This window comes from Ipomoea triloba, chromosome 4 (assembly GCF_003576645.1).
Source record: "Ipomoea triloba cultivar NCNSP0323 chromosome 4, ASM357664v1".
In the NCBI taxonomy this organism is placed as follows: domain Eukaryota; kingdom Viridiplantae; phylum Streptophyta; class Magnoliopsida; order Solanales; family Convolvulaceae; genus Ipomoea; species Ipomoea triloba.
The window spans coordinates 20,286,662-20,295,233 of record NC_044919.1 but is presented as its reverse complement, the minus strand read 5'-3'; the positions used below and the strand labels follow the sequence as shown (position 1 = coordinate 20,295,233).

General features: G+C 38.9%; 1 long non-coding RNA gene across 1 annotated transcript; it reads right to left on the bottom strand.

Annotated features, from left to right (window-relative positions):
• Window positions 1-1,920: 1,920 nt before the first annotated feature.
• Window positions 1,921-4,516, bottom strand: LOC116014900. Its single transcript, XR_004097506.1, has 2 exons — window positions 4,463-4,516; window positions 1,921-2,262 (listed from the first exon to the last, which is right to left on the bottom strand). It is a non-coding gene; the product is annotated as an uncharacterized LOC116014900 (long non-coding RNA).
• Window positions 4,517-8,572: the final 4,056 nt, after the last annotated feature.

Sequence of the window (8,572 nt, the reverse complement as noted above, 5' to 3'; positions counted from 1 at the left end):
CTCCACGTCCCTCCTTCGAGACCGACAATCGGGGAGTCACTGACTTTCCGTTTTAACACAAATATCTTTTGACGAATCAACCCCTACACAATACTACTTCTTCAAAATGGCGCCGTTGCCGGGGAGGGCAATAAGTTGTCATATGATTTGTTTACTTTGATTGCATGAATGCTAGATTTGAGCATGTTAATCCATTCCACTTTATTTTATTTTATTTTTATTTGTTTTTGCTACTTACCCAATTGACTACTTCTAGTCAATTGTGGAATTTCTGTTTCATTGATAATCTTACTAGGTGAATGCACACGCGAGCAAAAGGAAATCAAGGTTTACTACCCTACATTCCTGAAATTAATAGAGCAACTAGAAGGAAAAATAGCCAAGGATCACAAATGGCTTCATCAAGCGCAACAAGAAATCCACCAGGAAGAGGAACAAATGTACCAAATCCACCCCCAGTTCCAATTGTTCCACAAGCACCAATTAACCAGGAAGAACCAATTATTGAAGAACCACAAGCTAATAGAGCAAATCATCAGGACAATATTCATGAAGAAGAATACTATGGAATCCCTCAGGAACCACAAAGGTCAATTGCAGATTACATGACCCCTGATTTTAACATGCATAATTCGATCTATGTACCGCCGATGGAGAATGTCAACTTTCACGTGCATCCAACTATTCTCACACTGGTTCAAAACAGTCAATACTGGGGATTACCATCTGAAGATCCCAACGCACACATCACGAGGTTCATACGAGCATGTGGGATGTACATGCAAGAAGGTGTTACTGAAGAGATAGTTCGACTTAAATTATTCCCATTTTCAGTTATAGGAGAGGTAGCACGATGGTTGGAAAGCCAAGACGACAATCATTTCAGATCATGGCAGCAGTTGCATCGTGAATTCATGAACGAGTTCTTTCCCATTATCAAAACCATGAGGATAAGAAGGCTAATACGAGAATTCAAGCAAGGAAGGCTTGAAAGTTTGGGAGAGGCTTGGCGACGATTCAAGGTTCTTAAAAGACAATGCCCACAAGATCTGATGCACTCATGGGACATGATTAGCTCATTCTACGGAGGGTTGACAGATGAAGGAAAAATGTTGCTTGACTCATCCTCCAGCGGTGCCTTTGTTTCCCTAGCCTTACTAGAAGTTGAAGAACTAATTGAGAGAATATCTAAGAATACATCCTGTTGGTATGACCGACGAGGAGATCACGGGGGCATATATGAAGTTGATAACCATGTGGCGAGCGAGGCAAAAATAGAGGCAATGAATCACGAAATCAAGAAGCTACAGGCTATAGTAGAAAAATGGAAGGAAAACCCAAGCCTTGTATGGCTTTGGCACTTTACTGTAACATCTGTCGAGGGCCTCATGATACCAATATTTGCACTTCTCCGTCTGCATCTGAGCAAGTTGAGGCGGTAGATTACCAAAGGAACTCCAATTTCAATGCTTATGGACAAAACGAAAGATCAAACAACAATTGGAAACAGGGAGAGGGTTGGAACAATAGCAACAATGATGGATATCAAGCGAGAGGACAATACAACTATGGAAACAAGCCTGCATATGGACAAAATGATAAGAACAGACTGATGTACAATCAAAACCAAGGAAATGGAAATCAAATGACCCAGTACAGGCCACAATACAACTCTCAATTTGACTTTACTCAACAAAGAAGGGATGACATCTGTGAAGTAGATGATGTAACACCCCGGTTCTCAAGACTTACACTTATCACGAAATCCGTAATAAACGCTGCGGAAGCTTATACATCATATCAACAGAAAACCGGGTGCTACCGCCACACTTAGAGTGAATTCTATCACCTCTTTGATAAAACTTCCACTCTCAGTGCACAGGCTAAAAGAAATTTCACTCAACATCAACACCCCAAACATCAAAATATAATATTTTAGGTATATATATATATTAATATCAAAAGATATCTACAAGAGTTTGCCCGACGGGCTGTCATTACAAACTCCGGGTCCTCCACAACCTAACAGACTAGAGTCAGCCAAAACTAAGGTTACCAAAAGATATTTACTGGGCTGACTGGGGTTGCTGGAGTATAGTCAGGGGATGCTGGAGTATAGCCTGGAGAGTAGCCTTGAGAATAGGGTGGAGAATACAGGTCTCTGCCCGACGTGTCATGCAGAATCTGACCAACAAAAGTAGGTCCCGGGCAAACATGATCAGGAGTGTTTGCCGGGCTACAGGATCCCTCACTGGATGACATCTGAAATGACGTACACGGTGAAGTGTAGTTAGCACGATGGCTAAGTAAGGTAATCCATTTGTCACTTCCATCAGGTAAAAGTTTTGACAAATATTTCATAAAGGTAAATACACATTACCAAATATGGTGTCCAGGTCTTTCATAACTGAAATCAACAGTTAATGCCATATAATTACAAGAATATAATGAGTATATAAGTCACAACACATTTCCTTACTCAAATTTCCTAGTTCATCAAACTAGGTTGCCTTTGACTTCTTTTTCATTCAGGCTAGGTTTTCAGCACTAGCCATGTCTATTACATATGTCATTGCCGCAATTATGACCTCTAGTTGTCTTTAATTACGAAAACGCTACTTAGTTTCTGACTAGAAGCAAGAGACCTTATTGAGGATACAAGTTTCTTTGACTAGACCGAAATCGGATCTGGACATGGGGATTACGGTCCTGCCCCAAGTCTCATTCGTGATCCCTTGGACGAAGGTTCATCATTATGGTCCCTAGTTTGGCCCCACCTAGGTCCATAACGCTGATACCAACCCGAAAATGACATGAGTATCTATACTTAAGTGTGCACACCCCCACGGCCTACGCCTGACTGAGTGATATATAAAACTCCCCTGCGCCTGACTGAGTGACGCAGAGACTCCCTACGCCTGACGAAGTGACGTAGAAAACTCCCCTGCGCCTGACTGAGTGACGCAGAGACTCCCTACGCCTGACGAAGTGACGTAGAGACAACTGTACATATATTGAAGAAAACCATCGGTACTATAGCCCGAGGTAATATAAATGACAAGGTCCTCTTTGACTTCCTGAAACTAAGGTTTTGAAAACATTTTCCTTCCTTTCTCATCTTCCTTGAGTCAAAATCATTTTTGGACATTTTCCACAAAATCAAGTCCCCATTTTGAAATCAATTACCATTCTCACCTTGGTTCACAAGTCTTGTCTCTCAAAACATTTTCCATCATCACCCTACACGTATGTATATATGCATACCACACAACACTTTCCACATATTTATGCATATTCACTTAAGGTACACATACCCAAATATATACATACTACAACACTTTATTTAATTATACATACATACTCATATATGTACATATATACACACATTACCCGTATATATACATATATACATAATACACGTATATACATATATACACACATACCATATATATATACACAACACGTATATATATATATATGCTGCCCCATACACACACATAATATGTATACATAATACGGTACATATACTACAATTATATATACATAATGTCATACGTTATACTACTTGTACCCACTTGTTGTATACTATATAAATACATGTACATATATATACATCCTATACATATGATATATATATACTACATACACGTATATATGTATATATATATATATTGACATATACTATATTCACAATATAGGTAATTTGGCCTACTAACAACATAACATAACATATTTCATAGTATAGATAATTACACATACTAGTACTATAACATGACATATACATATGTGTATTATGTAGAACATAGTCATAATCCACGTCCTTAGCATCACCTAATCACCATTAACTCACTAACTACCTCACAATTATCATTAACACATCCATAATCATACTAAGCATAATTCATAAAATTTCAGCTTGGCGCAGTCCGAAAGATTGAGCCGGTAAAAATAGTTCCCGAACTCTTTTCCACTTGAAATTTTTATGGTAGAATCCCAACTCATAGTACTTAATGTCCATAAAAAGTTTTGGTCATTTTGGTCCGCGAATAAACACAGAAAATTCCATCTTTGCCCTTCGCAGTGTGCTGTCCGGAATTCTGTCTCTCCCTGGACCAGTTTTGGGAAAAATTCTGAAAACCATACTTCCACTACTCCAATCATTATGAAATTTTATATGCGGGTTCTACACTTATAGAACTACATGTCTAAAAAAAATAGGATCAAAATACCTTACCAATTTTTCCCAATAAATCTCGGAAGTTACTGCCAGAATCTACCCTGATTTCCTTTCACTATTTTCACAAGTATAAGCCTATATGGACATAAATACAACATATACAAGCATATCCAAGCTATGAACATGTATACAAAAATATTCCCAAAGCTCCAAAAACACCATATTTCAACCAAAATCAATTATCCAAATTCAGGTGACTAATTCCAACTTAAGGGAATTCCTTACCTCAATTAGCTACTAAAATCCTTAGAAAGAGTCTTTGAGTGATTTCCCCCAAATTCTTCTTAAAATCCTAAGATCACAATCAACACCATAACAAGAGATTTCAAGAAATTACTGTCAAATTCATGCTCTAGGAAGGAAAATAGAACTATTTACCGAATAAAAACGAAGATTTACCGAATAAAATTGAGACTTGAGAAGGATTTTGGCTATGGAATTTGAAGCTTCAAGGAGGAAGAAGATGAAGAATCCCTCTCTCCCTTTCTCTCTCTCATTTCGGCAAAACACAAGGGAAATGGAATAAATTGGCTTTTATATTTTGATCACACTTGATGGCTTATGGGATAAGATTAAGGAAAAAAATAATAAAATAATAAAATATCTCCACAACTTATCAGTTGGGGTCCAAACAGATAAAGTTTCGGTGGAAAATAATCCAGATAGAATAATTTCCGAAACTAAAAATTTATTCCAGACTAACCCTCAAAATTGGGCTAAGTTCGGTAGACCGCGAAATTTAGCGATGTACGATCAAAATAAATTTTCGCTGCTATGGGCTAATCTAATTAAATAGGAAATTCAAGAATAATAGTATGGTGTCTAGAAATCCATTTCCTAGGACAAACAAGTCCAAATACTAGTTCCTAAAAATTTTACGGTTCGTGACCGGGACGTACGATCGCGGCTTAATAATAACTATATTTCCTTATAAAAATCCTTTTGACGCATCGGTCACTCATCTCAGGAATGTCATAGCTTAAAGACATATTTCTCGAACCTTAATCTTATTCGAAAAGACGAGGGGTTACAGATGAAAGACTTACAAGGACGATCATGGAACTCAAAAATGATCGAGCAAATCTAAAACAAGAGATTACTCAAGAGATTCGACAAGAAATTTCCAATCTTAGACAAGAGTCTAAAGCTACACTGAAGACAATTGAGAATCAAATCTCTCAAATGTTTAAGATGATGTCGGATAGACACTACGGACAACTCCCAAGTAACATTGAGAACAATCCGAAAGAGAGAGTCAATGCCATTGATGCCAAGGAAGAAGAACATGAGAAATGTGATCCAATGGATGCTATTTGTGGAAAATGCCAATGTAAGGTAGAAGACAAGAGAAACGAGATTACCTCTTGTAGTCCCACTCTTGAATTAAAGAATGCGAGTGGTTCGTGCACAATCTCAATGAAGGAAAATAAGGAGAAAACCACTTCGGAAGTGTTGGTCCCAAGGGGATGGGGTACAAGTCTAGAGGGGGGGGGGGGAATAGACTTGTATAAGATTTTGCAAATCTTTTTCGACTTCTCGTGTGTATTGGACTTAGGATGTTTAGGTCCGATACCTCACAAGGTGAAGACAAAGTTTTATGCGCAGCGGAAAGGTTATCCCCTTTTAGTTAGCACGAGTTTGAGTTAGTTCGAGAGGTGCGGTTATATGTAGTGTAGTTCGAGAGTTAGATAGCGAGAGATAAAAGCAGAAAGTAAATGCGAGAGAGATTTTTAAGTGGTTCGGCCAACCCGCCTACATCCACTCTTCTTCCAGAAACTCCCTAGAAGGATTGCACTAAAACTTCCCTTTTTAGTACAATATCGAGCGCTTGAGCTTTGATCACGAAGCCCGCCTCAAGCCTCAGGATCTTCACAAGACAGCTCCCAGGTTACTCCACCTCTCCTCAGGTTTTTCTCCCCGCTTCCAGTTACTCCACCTATCGAGCACTTGAGCTTTGATCACCAAGCCCGCCTCAAGCCTCAGGATCTTCACAAGAAAGCTCCCAGGTTACTCCGCCTCTCCTCAGGTTTTTCTCCCCGCTTCCAGTTACTCCACCTCTCGAGCACTTGAGCTTTGATCACCAAGCCCGCCTCAAGCCTCAGGATCTTTACTAGACAGCTGCCAGGTTACTCCGCCTCTTCTTGCTTAATCCAAAGCAAGGACCTTTGGTTGTCACAGTTGAGTGTAACAAGCTCCAATCTGACCAAAAGCTATCGTTGAATCAACTTCGATGTAGAGCTGCTTCGGTCACCTTCTAGATGTATAGCAGTTTAAGCTTTGTAACTCTCTCAAACACTAAGATGTGTTTTCTTGCTATTTTGAATATCAGGATGATATTCCGGATTGAGCTCAGGCACTTGAACGTTTTAAATAGACACCTCTTAAGATTTTCAGAATGAACTTACTTCTTCTGACCAAGACTTCCCTATTTTAACTTGTGTCTTCACATCCTTTTTATATGAGAGTTAAGGAATAATTCCGTTGGAGGGAAAATTATTCCGTTTGAAATTTGTCTCCCATGCTGTGTATGAGACTTGCATCGTTTCAGCATTTTTCATGGAGTGGTGGTCTTGTAACTTGAACCTTTTGTTTGGTAGTGGATATTCCATAATCCACTTTCTTGAGTCCATGCTCCACTTGCTACTTTTGGTAAAAGTTACTCTTAAAAAATTCCCATTGATCCTCGTTTTAGGGAATAAGACTGACTTTGGATTAGTGCACCTTCTATCCATTTGTTGTGGAATTCTGATGTGGCATCCACTTCTAGCACCTCCTTAATATTTTATCTCCATGATATTCTTCTTCTCCAAACTTTATTCATGCNTTAATATTTTATCTCCATGATATTCTTCTTCTCCAAACTTTATTCATGCTTCCTGACCGTTATTCAGCCTTTTGGAGAAATGTCAGTTTATCGAGACCAAGATTGATGTCTCGATTGTTCGATGTCTTGATCCCCATGTATCGAGAGATCTATCTCTCGAACTCTGCTTATGTCTCGAACTGGGTTATTGTATCGAGAGATCCTATCTCTCGGACTCTGCTTATGTCTCGAGACTTAGTTGATGTCTCGCAGACCCTTATTCCTCCAGTGTTGTCCCGTGCCTTCTTCTGATCTATCTATGGGATTACAACACGAGACTTTCTAAGATGTTCACACAAGTTTACCTTAAGCTTAAATATTTTCCGAGTTGAGCTCAAGTTACCCGGTTGTATTTTCGCTCTTAGTTTACTTGTCGAACTTACATTGATTCCTATCTTTCGAGACTTAGGGGATTCTAAGATACATTTTGGTATCATCAAAACCTAATACATTATGTTCCTAACAGGAAGTATGCCCAGAAGAAAAGGAGCTCCCACAAGACAAAATCAAAAGATCAAAAGAAAAAGAAACGGCTCGAGAAGGTACAATTAATGCTTTTATCATAAAATTTTTCAATAACAAAGAATGCCGTGAGTTATTTGAGAATGACAGTCGTGAAAATTTTACTTGCTTAAGCCAAGAATCTTCGGCTTGTTTGACTGAGGGTTACCCCAGAAAGAAGGGTGACCCTAGAGCTTTGTTGATTCCTTGTTCTATACAGAACATGGAACCTCAAAATGCTCTTGCTGACCTTGGTGCTTCTATCAATGTCATGTCTTCAAATCTTTTTGATAAATTGAACTTACCATGCTTGAAACCGACGAGGCTGACTCTACGTTTAGCTGACGGAACCACACGGTATCCTGAAGGCTTAGCGGAAGATGTTTTAGTAAGAATAGGAAAATTTCTTGTGCCTGTCGATTTTGTTGTTTACAAGATGAGTGACAATGAGCCCCATGAATCCTTAATTCTTGGAAGACCATTTCTGGCTACTTGTCGTGCACGAATAGATGTAAGTTCAGGTGAAATAACCCTGAGATTTGATGGACAAGCCACGAATGATGAAAAGGAAAAAGTGAAAGAAGGAACTGATGAAAGGGCAAAGGTTAAAACGAAGAAGAAACCAAAACCGAGGTGGAGGGATGATAAGCTTACATGGAAGAACACGTGGGTACCAAAACGCTTCCTACCCACTACCAAGGAATATGGTTGATTTTCGAATAAGGTATAATGCGTCTAGCCAATGACGTAAACCGTGGCGCTACTTGGGAGGCAACCCAAGGTTTTAATAAAATGTTTTTACATTGTTTTTTTTATGCTTTCGTTTTTATGTTTTTGTTCTAATAATTCGCTACAATCAAATAGAACCGTGTTTTGAGGACTAACTTGTAGGATTCGAGACTGAAAGTTGCTTTGGAAAGGCCTATTTCGGACATAGGTATGAAGGGAAAGATCAAAACCGGAAGAAAATA